We start from the raw sequence: 14,833 nt of genomic DNA, 5'->3' as shown, positions 1-14,833 counted from the left end.
AGAGGATGACACATCCTTGCTTGACCCCAGTTCAGGTGGCAAATAGATCTGTCTTCATGCCTCTACAAAAAAATGGTTACAGTCATCTGATTGTGGCCAGTACTTTCCACAAGGCTTCATGACTGATGGAATCAGTGGTCTTAGTCAATGACTAATGTATTTGGACCTTGTGGGATACAAAAATAACTGTATTTGCCCACCAGAAATAGTGGTACATGATCATACCCATAGAGGCTAAAATGGGATTGTTCATATGAGGTTATCCTTGTTTGTAAATGCTCTGAAGATGAAGCTTTTGAATATTCTTACAAGTTAATAGTTTCATCCCTTTAAATCCTCCTATACATTCATTTTAGTCTTTGAGCAAGACCTACTTCTAATTTTCCTTCCTTTTTACCACAAGGTAGTAAGGACTTAAAAAATGAGAGAGACTTCAGTGCATTAAGAGCCAAATCTGAGCTGAGTGTGGAGGGAAAACAGGTATTTTGTTTATTTTATTTGCTTCCTGACGTCTCCTAAATAGCAACCGATTATCTGCCTTTCAGTGGGACAATGATAAATGGTTTTCCATTCAGTTTCATGTTCCTGTTTTGACTGCTTTTTAATAGAAACACTTATTTGACATACTGGTATACAAAACCCAGTTTAATGGTTCTCTTGGGAGAGGAGTCTTTGGAGTACAGGGTTTAGGAGTCAGGTCTATGAATAGTTTCCTGATATGTATGTTTTGCTTTGTCTTTATTTTTGGCAAGTAGAGGAGTTTCTGAGATCTGCTATTTCTACTCCTTCCCCCCCACCTCCACCTTCTGGTCTCCCATTTACAAATGCTATAATTTATGTGCAACTTTTTTTTTTAATTTATCATATTTGATGTAAAAATATTTCACCATTTGTAAAAAGATTATAGCTCCATCCTGTGCTAGATTTTTACCCCACATTTTCCTTATCTCATGATATGAAGCCTCTTACCTGTTTACACAAGGTTTTTCTGAAGGAAAGAAACTCTTTCATGTTCAAAGCTTCTTTTCATATATAGAAACATATATCTTATCTCTTTTCTTCTTTTTTTAAATATCTCTGCAGGCAGTTGTAGGTGTTTGAGGGATGTTTTAACCACTGATATACATATAATTTCTTATGCTGGTTTATGGACTGGCATGACATTACCCTTGAAGCCTTTAGGAAGGAAAGTAGATGCCAATTTTAATAGTGGGGCTATTCAGATGTTATATCAGACCATAGGATCTCTCAAAGTAAGGGGCCAGTTCCTTTATCAGTATCACTAGAAGCCAGTAATACTTTTTTTTTTTTATGTTTAGACTCCTTGAGCAGCTAGGTTAAAAAATCACTGATATCTATTTTAAAAGTACTTGTTTGGAGATGGCCCTTCTCATTTCTATTCTGTTAATTAATTTTTATTTATACAATGACATAAGAATGCTTGGTGCAGTAAAAGTAGTGAACTACAGAACAAGTCCACAGATCTTTACTACAAAATGTTTGCAATGTAGGGGTGCAAACATTTTCACCCCTGGGCAGGCTGTCTGAAAGCCTATCCATTCTTTATGACTCCATATCAAGTTTTAAATCCATCTTTTTCTTGCTGTCTGCTCAAGGGAAAACAAATACATAGAATATAACACAAGGAGAAACATGATCATTTTTTAAGTTTCATTGATAATACCTTGCATTTTTTATCAGTATCTTTAGGAAATATTTCCTTTCCTTTATAAAAGAACTAGCATGAGAGTTAACCTGCAAATAAAAAGTATAGACTATACAATCTGGGCCTGATTTATTAAGGCTCTTCATCTCCATGATGCTGTATATTGTTATGCCCAAAATTTAGGTGGACTAAATGGTAGAATTTGAAATAAAGAGTTTAACATCCTGGGCCTCTATACCTCCAATGTAGACAAATGCATGCATTCTGTAGTCAGCATATAATGTAGCAGACAGCACACAATGCAGAGGGATACATAGGCTAGCCAACAGGAAAAGTGGAATAGGAGCATGTGTCTAGAACTCTACCCCCATCTTGGAGTGAGGAGGCTTTTATGTCATTGTCTTCAGCCCCACATTAGGGTTTCTGCTAAGCTAGGAGACAAATGGAAAAACTGCAGCCTAAACCTAAACTAATTTCATGGCCTTATCAAGTCACAAACAAAGGACAACTCACTTACTTTAGCCCAGTGACCAAGTGATTAGGACACTTGCCCAGGTGGTAAGAAACCTGGGTTGTAAATTGTATATTATATCTCCCACTTCCCAGAAACATGCTCTAATCACCAGGTCATAGTCATGCTGCATTCCTGCTTTTGAAACTGGGGTTCTCAGCAACTATTAATAGGACCAAATAGAGAACAAAAAAAAAAAAAATTACATAGCCCTGTGGCCTAGTGAGCGCAGCTCTCCCCTTGAGGTTTTCTTCCTACTTCTTAATGTTGTCGAAATGTTTTATCCTTAAAAGGTTGGGGGCAGAAACCAGGGATCTGTCTCTTTAAAGAGAGCACCCACATGCCTGGAGTGCTCCTGACATGTTACTTGCAAAGGCAAGCTCTCTATTCCTTCCTCTCTTTCTAGACCTGTGACTTTTATACATTTTGGGATTCCATAATCCACCCTGAGTGAAACTAGCATCTTGGTCCCTGCCTATTCCATGTTCTGAGTGGCTAAGACTCCCTAAGTGAGAGATGTGGGTTCAAACTGTAGGTGCATAAGTCCCCTACACAAGACACTTTACTGTGAAGTAGTGTAGTTTATTGCACAGTAAGCATGTGCATCTGTACATGCTTACTGTGCAGTAAATCTCACTAAACATTAGTAAATTTGCTACCTGCAAATGCAGGTAGTAAATTTATTTGTGATTACTAATGGCACAGAAATGCTCATGTAGACACCTGATTGGAAGCAAATCTGCTCCCAGTCAGCTGGCTACCAAAGGGCAGGAGTTTGCTTTCTGCCCCTGGGAGCTGCCTGCTGCCTGGGCAGGCTCCTCCAGCAGAGCCTGAATAAGGACTGTTCCCCTGCCCCATCAGCAGGGAGCTCCAAGCCCACTGCTCCAAGATTGAGAGCAGAGAGTGGAGGGTGGGAGACTCTTTTCTCCCAGTACCAGCTCCAGTCACAGGGCCAGCACTGGGAGATCCTGATCTCCCAGCCTGCAGAGCTGCAGAGCTCCCCAGCCTGTTCCCCACCCAGCTCTATGATCACAGACCCGAGCGAGGAACAAGTTACTCAGCCTGTTCCCTGCCCAGCTCCACTCTCATGGACCTGAGTAGGGAATAGGCTTTCCCACCTGTTTCCCACTCAGCTCCATGCACACATAGCTGAGCGAAGGACAGGCTCCCTAGAATCTGTCCTCTGATTGTGGAGCAGGTGCTGGAAACCGTCCTGGTCAGGGGCAGGACTGAGCCCTCTGCCCTGATCCACCAGTGGGGCAGTTAGCAGTTAGCTATCTAGGTGTCTCACTGGCAGATCAAGGTAGGAGGTGGAGACCTATCGCTCCTCTGCAGCTCCTTCCAAATTCCCTGCCCCCAGTTAGGGAGCTGGGGCCAGGGACTCCCTGCTTCCAGGGCAGGGGGACATTGTCCCCACCCTGGCAGCAGGCACCTCCCCCAGGAACAAGGTGCAATGTCCCAGTCCCAGCCAGGAGACAGTTGTCTCCTAGCCCAGTGCTCCCCATCAGCCCCTGGGCTCACTCCCAGGAGGAACCTAGAGCTGCAAACTGTTCCCAGTTCCCTGCATATGTAGATGCCTGCCTGGGAGCATTTACTCATGAGTAGTTTATTCGCAAGTAAACTGATCTCAGGTCAAATGCATGTGTAGATGCACCCTGTTAGGGTTAGAAGTCTCTAGAACAAAATTGTTAGAGTCCTCCACCTTCTCTGTCAAGTGTACCAAAGAGATACCTAACAGGTTGAGTCTGTCAAAGGATATAGGGGCCAACAGATTCCCAAACAGGTTTATGCAGGATTAAGGTGCTATCACATGCATCTCATTCAAAATGGCAGGCTTACTAAGCATGCATATAAGTACCTTTTTTCAATACCTAGATCCATTATCAACTAAGCTCTGAAATGCATAATTCTGTGCTGAAATACCCAAGACTTTGCATGCACATAAACATTTAGGTGGGACTTTGCTGAATTGCACAGCAGAGAAGAGGCATATAAATTCTGACTAAAAAGCAATGAGCACACATAAATTTCTTTTTGAATGTGGGCCTTTGTGCATTATTTCCAATGTTAATATATTTTGCCATTTAAAAGGGGTGCATTAAAGGGCCAAGGCAAAATGGACTGATGTATTAGCAAGCTTAATGCATGAAGTCAAAAGTAAAATAAAGTAAGCACCTCCACTTTCGGGCATTGGGATACATTATTCACCTTCATGTATCTTAAGTGCCTATAAATCCTCTACTACCATAGTGTTTGAGCACCTCCAATCTTCAGTGTAGTTATTCTCAAAAGACCCACTTAAGGAAATGCTATCATTTCTGTTTTACAGGTAGGAAAGTGAAGCACAGAGAGAGACTGACTTATCCAAGGTCCCCCTAAAAGTAAACCTCAAGACATCATTTAATCCAATCTCCTGCTCAGGCAGTGTCTTCCCTGTCAAAAACCATCTCATCCAAGGATGTGTCTGACCTACTCTTGAAAACATCCAGTAATGGAGATTCTATAAATTCTCTAGGAAATATGTTCTCTTTAATTACCTTCATAGTTAAAAAGATCTTCCTGGGGGCATTTACACATTTACTGCAGAGCTGCTTAATTAGTTCCCACAGTAAAATTTCTGTGTCTACACATGTGGCCCTATTAAGTTACAGTAAACTAATAAGCACTGCCATAGGTTAGTGCTTGTAAATACAAATACTACCCTGCATTACTGTGTTATTTACTGTGCAGCAACTTGTATGTAGGTGCTGATGAGGCTGGCTGGGGCATGGGGGTGCTTCACTGCGGGGACTGCCTGTCAGCTAGCCCCACACTGAAACAGCCTTTGTGCCCCAGCAAGCCCCTACACAGCACACTGAGCCAAGTCAGAGCAGCCCTAGCCTGGCAGGTTGACCCCAGGAAACCTCTGCTACCTGGGGCTGCTCTAACCCGACTCAATGTGCTGCAGTCCCCAGTGCACATGTAAACATGCCCAGGAGCAATACACTGGTGTGATATGTGCCAGAGCTTATTGCTTTGTATTAATTGCACATGTAGATGCACCCCCTAATACCTAATGTAAGTTCGCTGTTGCACTGTTAAGATAGTTACTTCCTATCCTGTTCTCTGTGTTCACAGAGAACAGTACATCACCCTCTTCCTTATAATCACCTTTGCTGTATTTGAAGACTGTTATCATATCTCCCCTCAACCTCCTCTTCTCCAGTTTGGGGATTAGACCTTTGCTGATTAGAGCAGAAGAATCACTTCCCTTGACTTGCAGGAGGCACTTCTGGTAAAACAACAAAGTGTGCTATTGAATTCTCTTGTAATAATACCATACTATTGTTTAGTATTTAACTTGTAGTTTAGCATTCATTCTCCAATTTATAGTTGTGCATCCAATTGTTCCATCCTAAGTGAAGAACTTTGCATTTGTCCTTACTGAATTTAATTTGATTAGTTTTGGACCATTTTCCAGTTTATCAATGTCATTTTGAATCCTTACCCTTTTCTTCAAAACATCTGCATCTGCATCCCACTTGATTCTATTTGCAAATTTAGCCATGCATTCTGTTGTCACTGGAACAGTCCATTTTTAAACACTTAACCTGGTGCCCCATTGATTTGGTCAAAAGAAGATTTTTGCCCTGTTTTCAAAGGAAAGCCTGGCACAGAGATTTAAAAAAGGACTGTCAAATGACAACAGAACTGTTTCACCCTCCCTCCCATGGTCACTTCTCCTCCTGCACTCCCATGTGCTCTAGCACTCCACACCCCTGTTCTCCCCTCAGGTGATACTAGATCTCAAAAACAGTTTGACATACTGCAAAGTGGGAAATAGTCACAATATATTAAACAGTATTGGACCCAGGATAAACCCTTGGGAGATGGTTGATGCCTTCTCTCATGTAAATATTGAACAAAAGATTGCTGCTTTTTGACAATACTAATCCAAGAGGCTGTATATTCACTGGAGGGTAGGGCTGGGATTCAGAGACACCTTGACAAATTGGAGGATTGGATCAAAAGAAATCTCATGAGGTTCAAGAAAGACCAGTGCAATGTCCTGCACTTAGGACAGAACAATCCCAAGCACTGGTATAGACTGGGGACTGCCTGCCTAAGCACCAGCTCTGCAGAAAAGGACCTGGGGGTGACAGTGGGAAATAAGATGAATATAAGCTAGCAATGTGCCCTTGTTACCAAGAAGTCTAACAGCATACTGGGCTTCATTAGGAGTGCTGAGGGAGATTTCTCAGAAGATTGAAGGGAGTGATTTCTTCCTGGAACTGGAGAAGCCCCATCTGAAGTACTGTGTCCAGTTTTGGACCCCAAAGTATAGAAAGGATGCAGACAAATAGTAGAGTCCAGCAGAGGGCAACAAAAATGGTCAGAGGGCTAGGGAACATAACTTATGAGGAGAGACTGTGGGAACTGGATTTATTTAGTCTGGAGAAGAGAAGACTGAGGGGGGTTTAATAGCAACCTTTAACTATGTGAACGGTGGTTCCAAAGGGGATGGAGGTAAACTGTTCTCAGTGGTGGCAAATGACAGAGCAGGGAGCGATGGTTTCAAGTTGCAGCAAGGAAAGTTGAGGTTAGATATTAGGGGGAAAAAATTCTCACAAGGAGGGTAGTAAATCACTGAAACAGGCTATTCGGAGAGGTTGTAGGATCTCTATCCTTGGAGGTTTTTAAGACCCGGCTAGAAAAAAGCCTTGGATGGGATGATCTAGTTGAGGATGATGTTTGATAGATAGTTTCTATGATTCTATCGGTGCTAGGGCAGAAAACTAAACTCCAGTTTCTAACTCTGAGATTAGGCATTTGGACCATCCTCCTTCTGATACCTGGAACACACTGGTCTACAACATCCTATGAGGCAGCCTTGCAAATACTTCCACCAGCTGTGTATGTCTTTCCCTTAATGGCACATGATTTAAAGAGAATTGTTTGGGTTTTTTATTTCCCCTTGAGGCCACCATGAACAGAAGGATGAAAATACCTGAAGCAAGAGTATTTTACACTATAATGAAAGATAAGACAACATTTCCTACTACAACAATACAGTTCGCAGGTACTGAAAAGTCCTAGTCTATGACGTGCCTTCAGGCCATTTCCCTACATCCCACTGTACCTCCAGTGATTTCCTCACAGCAACAGAGTACCCCTCTGCTCAGCTAGTTGTGTTTCAGTGCTAATTTATCAAGCTGATTGCTGGCTGATTTTTTTTCCTCCCCAGCTAGGAGGAAAGCTCTTAGGAAGTTCTCTGGACCCTGCCATTTTTTTTTTTTATTCATGTAGCCTCTGGATCTCTCCCAGCTGTAGTCCCCAGTGAGTTCAGGAAGACTTTTATTTCCAGTGCTATCATGATTATAGGCTGCCTTCTGGGTGGACGTTGAACTGGTAGGTAACACTGAATCAGCAGTTTCACTGTAATTAGTTGTATACTGTTAACTCGTCTGCCAGCCTGTCTCGCCTGTGTAAAATGCTGCAGAATTTCAAAATTGGAAGTGTCAGTTTAGTAGAGGCCTTTGACGGGATGAATAGAGTGCCGCAGGAAGGGCAATGACCGTATGAAAACATTGTGAGCAACCTTGCACAGTGTGGCTGGCTAAAGCCAATACACAGTAAAAAGTCTTTCATTTTCCATGGGCACTTAGAGACAGAAAGGTTTGGGGTTTTTTAAAGTGCTCAGAATAAAAATCAAAATTGACACACTTTCCTAATGCTGTTTTTGTAGTTTTTTGTTCCTCTGATTCATGTTCCTATTCCTGTTTTATTTTATTTCAATCTGTTAACTTAAAAATTCCACTTTTTTCTAAAAAAAGTACACCAAAGTGAAACCTAAAATTCAAGGTCTTGGCACAAGTAGTCAGTCTTGCAAGCGCTCTCTCTCTCTCGCTCTCTTTGACCTTCTTTTAAAATTAACTTTAAAGAACAACTGCTTTACAGTAGTGGTTTATGTAAGTGGTTCTAACTTAAACCTATAGTTTTTCAGTGGTGCGTCAGAAAGCCTGTTGTCTACACTGCTAGAATCGCGTCTAAAATGCACTCTATAAAACACAGAGGAAACATTGCATACATGTAAGTTGGGCTCTGTTAGGAAGTGTAGTGATTGCAAATAAACATTAGCAGATTCTCATGCTGTTTTCTGTGAATATGTTTAAAGTTTAAATCTTTAATCTAATGCAAACTTCTGTTCAACTATGAGCCAAAATAGTCTGCAAGTTTACTATTACCCACATTGGTAATATTTGCTAGTGCCCAATGTTCTGTGCAGTCTTCACAGGCAGTCTCACTCCATTACTTTTAATGGAACTAAATCACTGCTGTCCACATTAGGAAATAGGTGTTTTAGATGAACATAAGACTTCCTTCCTATCTCATTTTGCTAATGGATGGAAATCTAGCAACATGAAGCAAGTACCAAAGCACTCCAAGGTAATTTTAAGTTTGTCATAGTACACATATCTTGTCTAACAATGTCTCCTGTATATTTATTGAAGTTGTTTTTTTAATTTAGGCTTTAAAGCATAGTTACATTTTAGAGTTAACCCTTCACAGGCTTCATTTCTAGTATTAAAATAGAACTCACTTTTCAATCTTAGGTGTGCTGGGATGGCAGAAATTATGACATCCTGCTATAGCTTTGGAGGCTTGACTTCAAACTCTGTGGTAGGCTTCTGTTGAAAGCTGTAAGTGGTCACCTCGTCAGTTAGGCTGCAGGGTCATATATAGCTGAATATAATGACAGACAAGTCATACACTTAAGTGCTGTTAGCTAAAATGGCTTCCCTTAATAAATCTATTGCAATAGGTCAGAAGGCTCAAGTGAACTTTTAACTTTTAATCCTGGACACTGATAGGCATCCAGACTTTTCATCTGCCCGGTGAAAATCACTGAAGGGCATAGAGTTGTTGTAGTTGACTCTAGGCCACCTGTTTTTCCCCACATAACCTACAAAGAGACTATAACAGGCTTGAGGGGCAGTATGGAGCATAAGGTGCACAGACTCATTATTGCACATCTTAATAGTTCTTAATAATCACTTGGGTTTCTCTAAATTACATCAGCTCAGAATTAGGAGAGCAGAAACATTGCTTACAGACATGGCTCCCTTCACTTCTCACTGCCCTCAGCTCCACTAAAATTGTACCAGCATAAGCTGAATACTGAGCCCATAAGGTTTAGAATACAAATGCGTTAAGGTTTACACAGCGGTCCTCAATATGCCTTAAAAATAATTGAATTGTGGTTGCCAGAGAAAAGCCTTTGCCAAACAGCTGTTTCATTTTTTTGTTTCTGTTCATTGCAATTTCTAACCTACTTAAGGATGGATAAAATAATTGCCAAGTCCACCTGTCAATTTTGTGAATTTAGTGGTCTATAAAAACAAGGGCTGACAAGGGGAGCAATGCATTTACTGGAAAAGATTAGTAAAAAATGTCAAACAAGAGTATCATGATCTGCCTTGTATGGATACACAATTCAGTCACTTTTAGCCCCAGATAGTCTCTGGAACATTTTGAAGCAGGGTAGGCAACCCCAAGCATGCATGCCAGAGCTTGGCATGCAAGGCATTTTGCTTGGCCTGTGTGCCTCAAGGAAGGGCCCAAGGCTGCACTGCCATATCAGGGGTCAGGCCCCTTGTGACTCCCCTGCTGTCTGCCCTTGGCATGCCAACATCTTCCAAGTCAAGGCTGGTGTTTTGGCATTCTGCCCAAAAAGATTGCCGACCCCTGTTCCAGAGTTGGCTTTTAACTTAAATTAACAGGAAAGCATAACCTATTAATACTCTATGAGTTCAGTTTTAAAAAGCACCTGAAAGTTCTCTTAATTATTTCAATTTGTGGAGACTGACCATCCAATGGCCAATCAGACTTACTCAGCTCCTTACTATACTAATGATCAACCTTATTCTGTTTCCCACTGGTACTCTTTCTTTGTCACTTTATCTGCATATTACATATTCCAGATATACCTTTATAGAAATATGGAAGAGAATGCGGCATGCTAATAGAACTGAGAATGCAGGTAAAAGTTGAATGAATTCAAGTGTCCCACTATATTGCAGATCAACCTTGAATAAGCTTCTGGGTTTTGGGTCCCAATGAAAAACAAACTTTGAAATCCCTTGAAGTTTTCCTATAATCACTCAAGCATTTTGCAACAGCAGAAGTCTATTTGATGATGCTAGTTTAACAGTAAACTTGTGCAAGTGAAATCAGTGTTCCTATGGGATAAATAATATTTCTTATAATTATAATACTTCTGTTATAAATCTATGAATTTTAGCACACCAATCCTCCTTAAAATGTATACTCACAACTAAGTATAAATTTTCATTATACAGAATGTGCTCAAAGACAAAATAGCAGACAGTAATGTTAGATGACTAGTGTTATTCATGTTAGACGGTTGGTGATTTGAATGGTGAATTAATGCCACATAACTGGATCATAAACCCTGCTAAATTCCAACTCCCCTCCCCCACTTTTTTGTTTTGATATAGTGTAGTTAATATCTAATTGATAAGATACATGGAGAAATGATGAAATGGTGCAATTATTATTCTTGACACCCTAATCAAAATGAGAAAAAATAATAAATTATTGTTTGCAAGAAACTGCAAAAGGTCTTTGTTGGCCTAGATTTATGTCCCTTGTAAGGTAAAAGAGCAGGAACTACTGACAATATTCAGTATAGACTCTAAGCTCTTCAACTGGGGATTGAGAGTGAACGAGTGAGCAATTTGGGCTTTTGGGAGAAGAGTGGTTTCTCTCAATGAATACCAAAGACAAGTAACAACCTCACAGCAGCACACAGGTGATAGCGTTCACTTGACCAAAAGGCCAGCATTCAGAATTGTGTTGCTATTTGTTTCTTTTCCATTAGGGATTTTTGTTGGAAATAGAAGTGTCTGCAAAATTTATTATTCCTCATTAGAGAACTGCAGTGCAGGCACTGCATTAATAAATAGACCAGAGGTTTCTAGAGGCAGTTTAAATCTTGAATCCTCTCCATTCTTTACAAGTATCTTATTATTACCATCCCTCAGCAGCAAGGCTACAGGTTTTGTTTCCTATCCAATGGTAAGGCGTATTTTATTCATATATAAAGTTATAAATAAAATAAACCTTTAAAAACATATACCAATATGAAATAATAAAGATAGGGTTTATAGATACTGGCTGCCTATACACATGCTCAAAGGTGGGTGGTATGTTTTAATTAGAGCTTAAGGCTTAATACATATAATGGTAAGGTGACATTGGGGAAAAAAACTGCACACACTGGTTTTTAAAAGTCATGGCACACCGGGACCTTTAAGGAGCATCTACATGAGCATTTAAGTGTGACTAAATTCAATGTGCATGAAGGCACCCCTTGTTAGACTCAAGCCACCACTCCACAATTTTTGTGAATTGAGTAGCACCCCATTTAAAAAAACTAGTTAATTTGTTATAGTGCTTATCTCCTTCCAGAGGGGCTAGACAGTGGAGATGATGAGGTCATCAGGCATGGAAAGCCTGAGTCTACCCTTTTCTGCTTATTTCTTCACACATTGTTTATCTCCTCACACTTCCAGCAGCTCCATTGAAAGAATCTTGCTGCACCCCAGGGCGCCCTGGCACCTTGGTGGAGAATCACTGCACTAGACCATGTTGTCTCAGGATCAATCAAAGCAAACAATCAAGGAAACAAAATATTACTTTACGTACTCTGTTCTAAATGTGTAGATTCAGAATTAACGTGTTGAATTGTGATATGAGAGGGGGAAAAGACTAATAAAAATTACTTTTATGTTAAAATTTCTATGCTTTGTTATTTGCATATAGGTCAGCCTATTGAATAATGCATGATGCCTTGTACTTATTAATATAAGGTACTTGGAATTTGCCTTTTTGATCAATTAAGCACATCTTGAAAGTCAACTAAAAGAAAAGATTAAGTAGATGCTGTAAAAATGTTTTTTCCCCCAACAAGTCTTATGGGGAAAAATAAACATGAATAAATTTGATGCTTAAAAACATTTTTCAGTAAAAGAAAACTGCTTCCTATCCAAATGTAGATCATATATAGACTAGTCTTCAAATTGCTTTATGATCAGTATGAGCTTTTCCTGACATGCTGAAGAATATTTTTTATGCAGGTATCTATTCAAGAAAACTACCTCTTGATCATTACAAATATATAACCTCAAAACTCTTTTACATTAATCCAAAGTGTTTTGAAAATGACAATTAATTCTAGTGTGGATAGGATAGAGGACTATAGAGGCACAATACATTTTACCAGAGAAGTTAAGGGATTGATCCCTTAGGGGATTCAGAACTCTGCATGCATGGGACTGACTTGTGTGGAGTTTTGGGCTGGTGAATTGACTGATTTTTAGTTTAGCTTTAAACAAATCATGCCTCACTTCCTTTGCTCATATAACTAGACCCAGAGATAAATTTGACCTAAGAAATAACTGGGATTCTGGCTCTGATTTAACCTAAACCAGGAAGGCTTCTGGGACAAACATTGCATAAACTGGTTTGATCCAAATCAGTTAAGCCTGATACTATATTCAACCAGATTTATCTCAAACCAGTTTCATCTCTTTTCAGATTGGTTTATGTGCACTGAACATATGTTCTGTTACAGGTTTAAACCAGTTTCTGATCACTTAAACTGGTTTATGTGTAATGTATATCCCTAGCTCCTAAGACAAAATAGGGATATTCAGAAATTCTAGGGATATTATAGCTTTAGACTGTCATTAGAAGATATTCTTCAAATATAGAATTCAGACTCATAATGTTAGTTAAATAAAAGCTTCAGATGATAGAATGGGAGGACACTGTATTACCAAGTATTTTCTCACTCCAACTCCAGCCAATGAGAACTTTGACCACAATGCAGTAGTATCTGACCACAACTGACAGCACTCCTTAATAATATTGAAATGCCTTGTAAACAAGTAGAAAAAATGGTGTAACATCATTTGGGTGTTTCACTTACACAAAGGTTGATTTTTTTTTTTTGCCCTCCTTCAGAAGTTCGAAGTTCACAAGGGTGTCATTTAGTTTTGGCAGGGAAAGATCTTACTTGCTTCTCCTATATTTTTCTCCCTTCTTGTTGTCCAATTTGATTCCCATTGCCTTCAATAGTCAAGATCAGATTCTCAGGACAAACTGTGAATGAGATCTTCCTGGTTCTGAGGTCATATTAAAATCTGGTGCATATGTTGCACTTTTGTATGACTAAATTTGATGCTGGTTATATCCATTATGCTATAATTTATACCCAGTGGATGACAATTAGTATTGCTTATGTCACTGCTGAATATAGTTAAGTTCTTGCATGGGAATTATACCCACTTACTCCAGTTTATAACTGACTTCTTTCTTTACAGGACTGAGGTCATCCCTGTATAACTTGGAGGAAGAAATGAAAAACAAGAATCAGGGAAGGCAACTAATGTGCAATTAATTTTTGAGGAATATATTGTTCTGGATGATGGAACATTACAAAATTTCAGTTCCTCTTGGATTCTGAAGTAGTGACACCTTGCACTGCTGTGGCTTTGAAAACTAGTGGAGTTTTGTTATTAATATCTACATTCCATTTTTTCTAAATATTATTATTTTTAGAGCTCTTCAGGGTTTAATTCATTGTTGCAGAAGGAGCTTCATCTTTAAAATATATTTTAAAAATTTGAAAAAAAAACTTCTGCAGATGCAATCAATTAGAAAGACTATCTGAGAAATTCAGTTACAACCTGGATCTATAATAAATTATGGTGCCAGAAGGGAAATCTGAACTTAATTCCCTAACTAATGAAGAGGTGACAGGCCTCCTTGTAGAATTAATAATTGCTCAGAATGCATTTGTATTTCCCTACATAGTGAAACTTACTGTCCTGCACGTTTTGTTCTCAGTATAATGAAGACCAACTCAGTATCATGTTCCTGGTTAGATGCTCAATTTTTCATGAATTCTGTGTTCACAAGAGATGAATCATTTGTAAGTTATGGATAAGATTAAAATAATTATTTAGAAGGGCTCTCTGTTTCTTCATACACTGACCATAGTACCTTCCATTTGATATCTTGCACTTCTGACACCTGACACTGGATCATATGATATTTGACTTATGATACTACCTAGTGAATCCACATAGTGATTTCTGTTACTTGAAGCTAACACATTAGGCCCAATATTGTAGTACAAGCAATATCAAAGAAAATATTTATAAAAACATGTTCAGTTGTTATTCCATATTCCATTTACAAATGCTATTACAGTTTGTAATGTAGGATGAATTTAACTATGAGTTATATAAAAGAGGGAGAAGTTTAGTTTTTTTAAGCTTTTTGATGTAAGTGTCTTTTGCCACTTAATTGAAGTTATAGTTTTCTCAGGAATAAGACTTAAAATATTTGAAGCAGTTGAATACCATAAGGGCAGCAAATCAACCAACTAAGATTAAATGTATTTTATTGTAGAGCAAGACAAAGGAAAGTGTAAATATATAATCAAATAATGCCATAAAGAGAGTCAAATAACCTTCTTTTAATTAAATATTAATTAAATTAAAAGAACTGAAATAAAAAAAACAAACAAGAGGTTGATACATTGTCATACCCTGAGTGTGTAGAAATATTTAGCAATGTGAGAAAAA

At 39.1% G+C, this 14,833-nt stretch overlaps 1 long non-coding RNA gene across 1 annotated transcript; it reads left to right on the top strand.

The window, feature by feature from the left end:
- Positions 1–407: 407 nt before the first annotated feature.
- Positions 408–14,211, top strand: LOC109298181. Its single transcript, XR_002097512.1, has 3 exons — positions 408–480; positions 5,295–5,451; positions 13,565–14,211. It is a non-coding gene; the product is annotated as an uncharacterized LOC109298181 (long non-coding RNA).
- The last annotated feature ends 622 nt before the right edge of the window (positions 14,212–14,833 follow it).

Source organism: Gavialis gangeticus, unplaced genomic scaffold, assembly GCF_001723915.1.
Source record: "Gavialis gangeticus isolate Ggan-Ray unplaced genomic scaffold, GavGan_comp1, whole genome shotgun sequence".
NCBI classification, from domain to species: domain Eukaryota; kingdom Metazoa; phylum Chordata; order Crocodylia; family Gavialidae; genus Gavialis; species Gavialis gangeticus.
The sequence above is the reverse complement of the archived record's forward strand: the minus strand, read 5'-3'. Positions and strand labels throughout refer to the sequence as shown.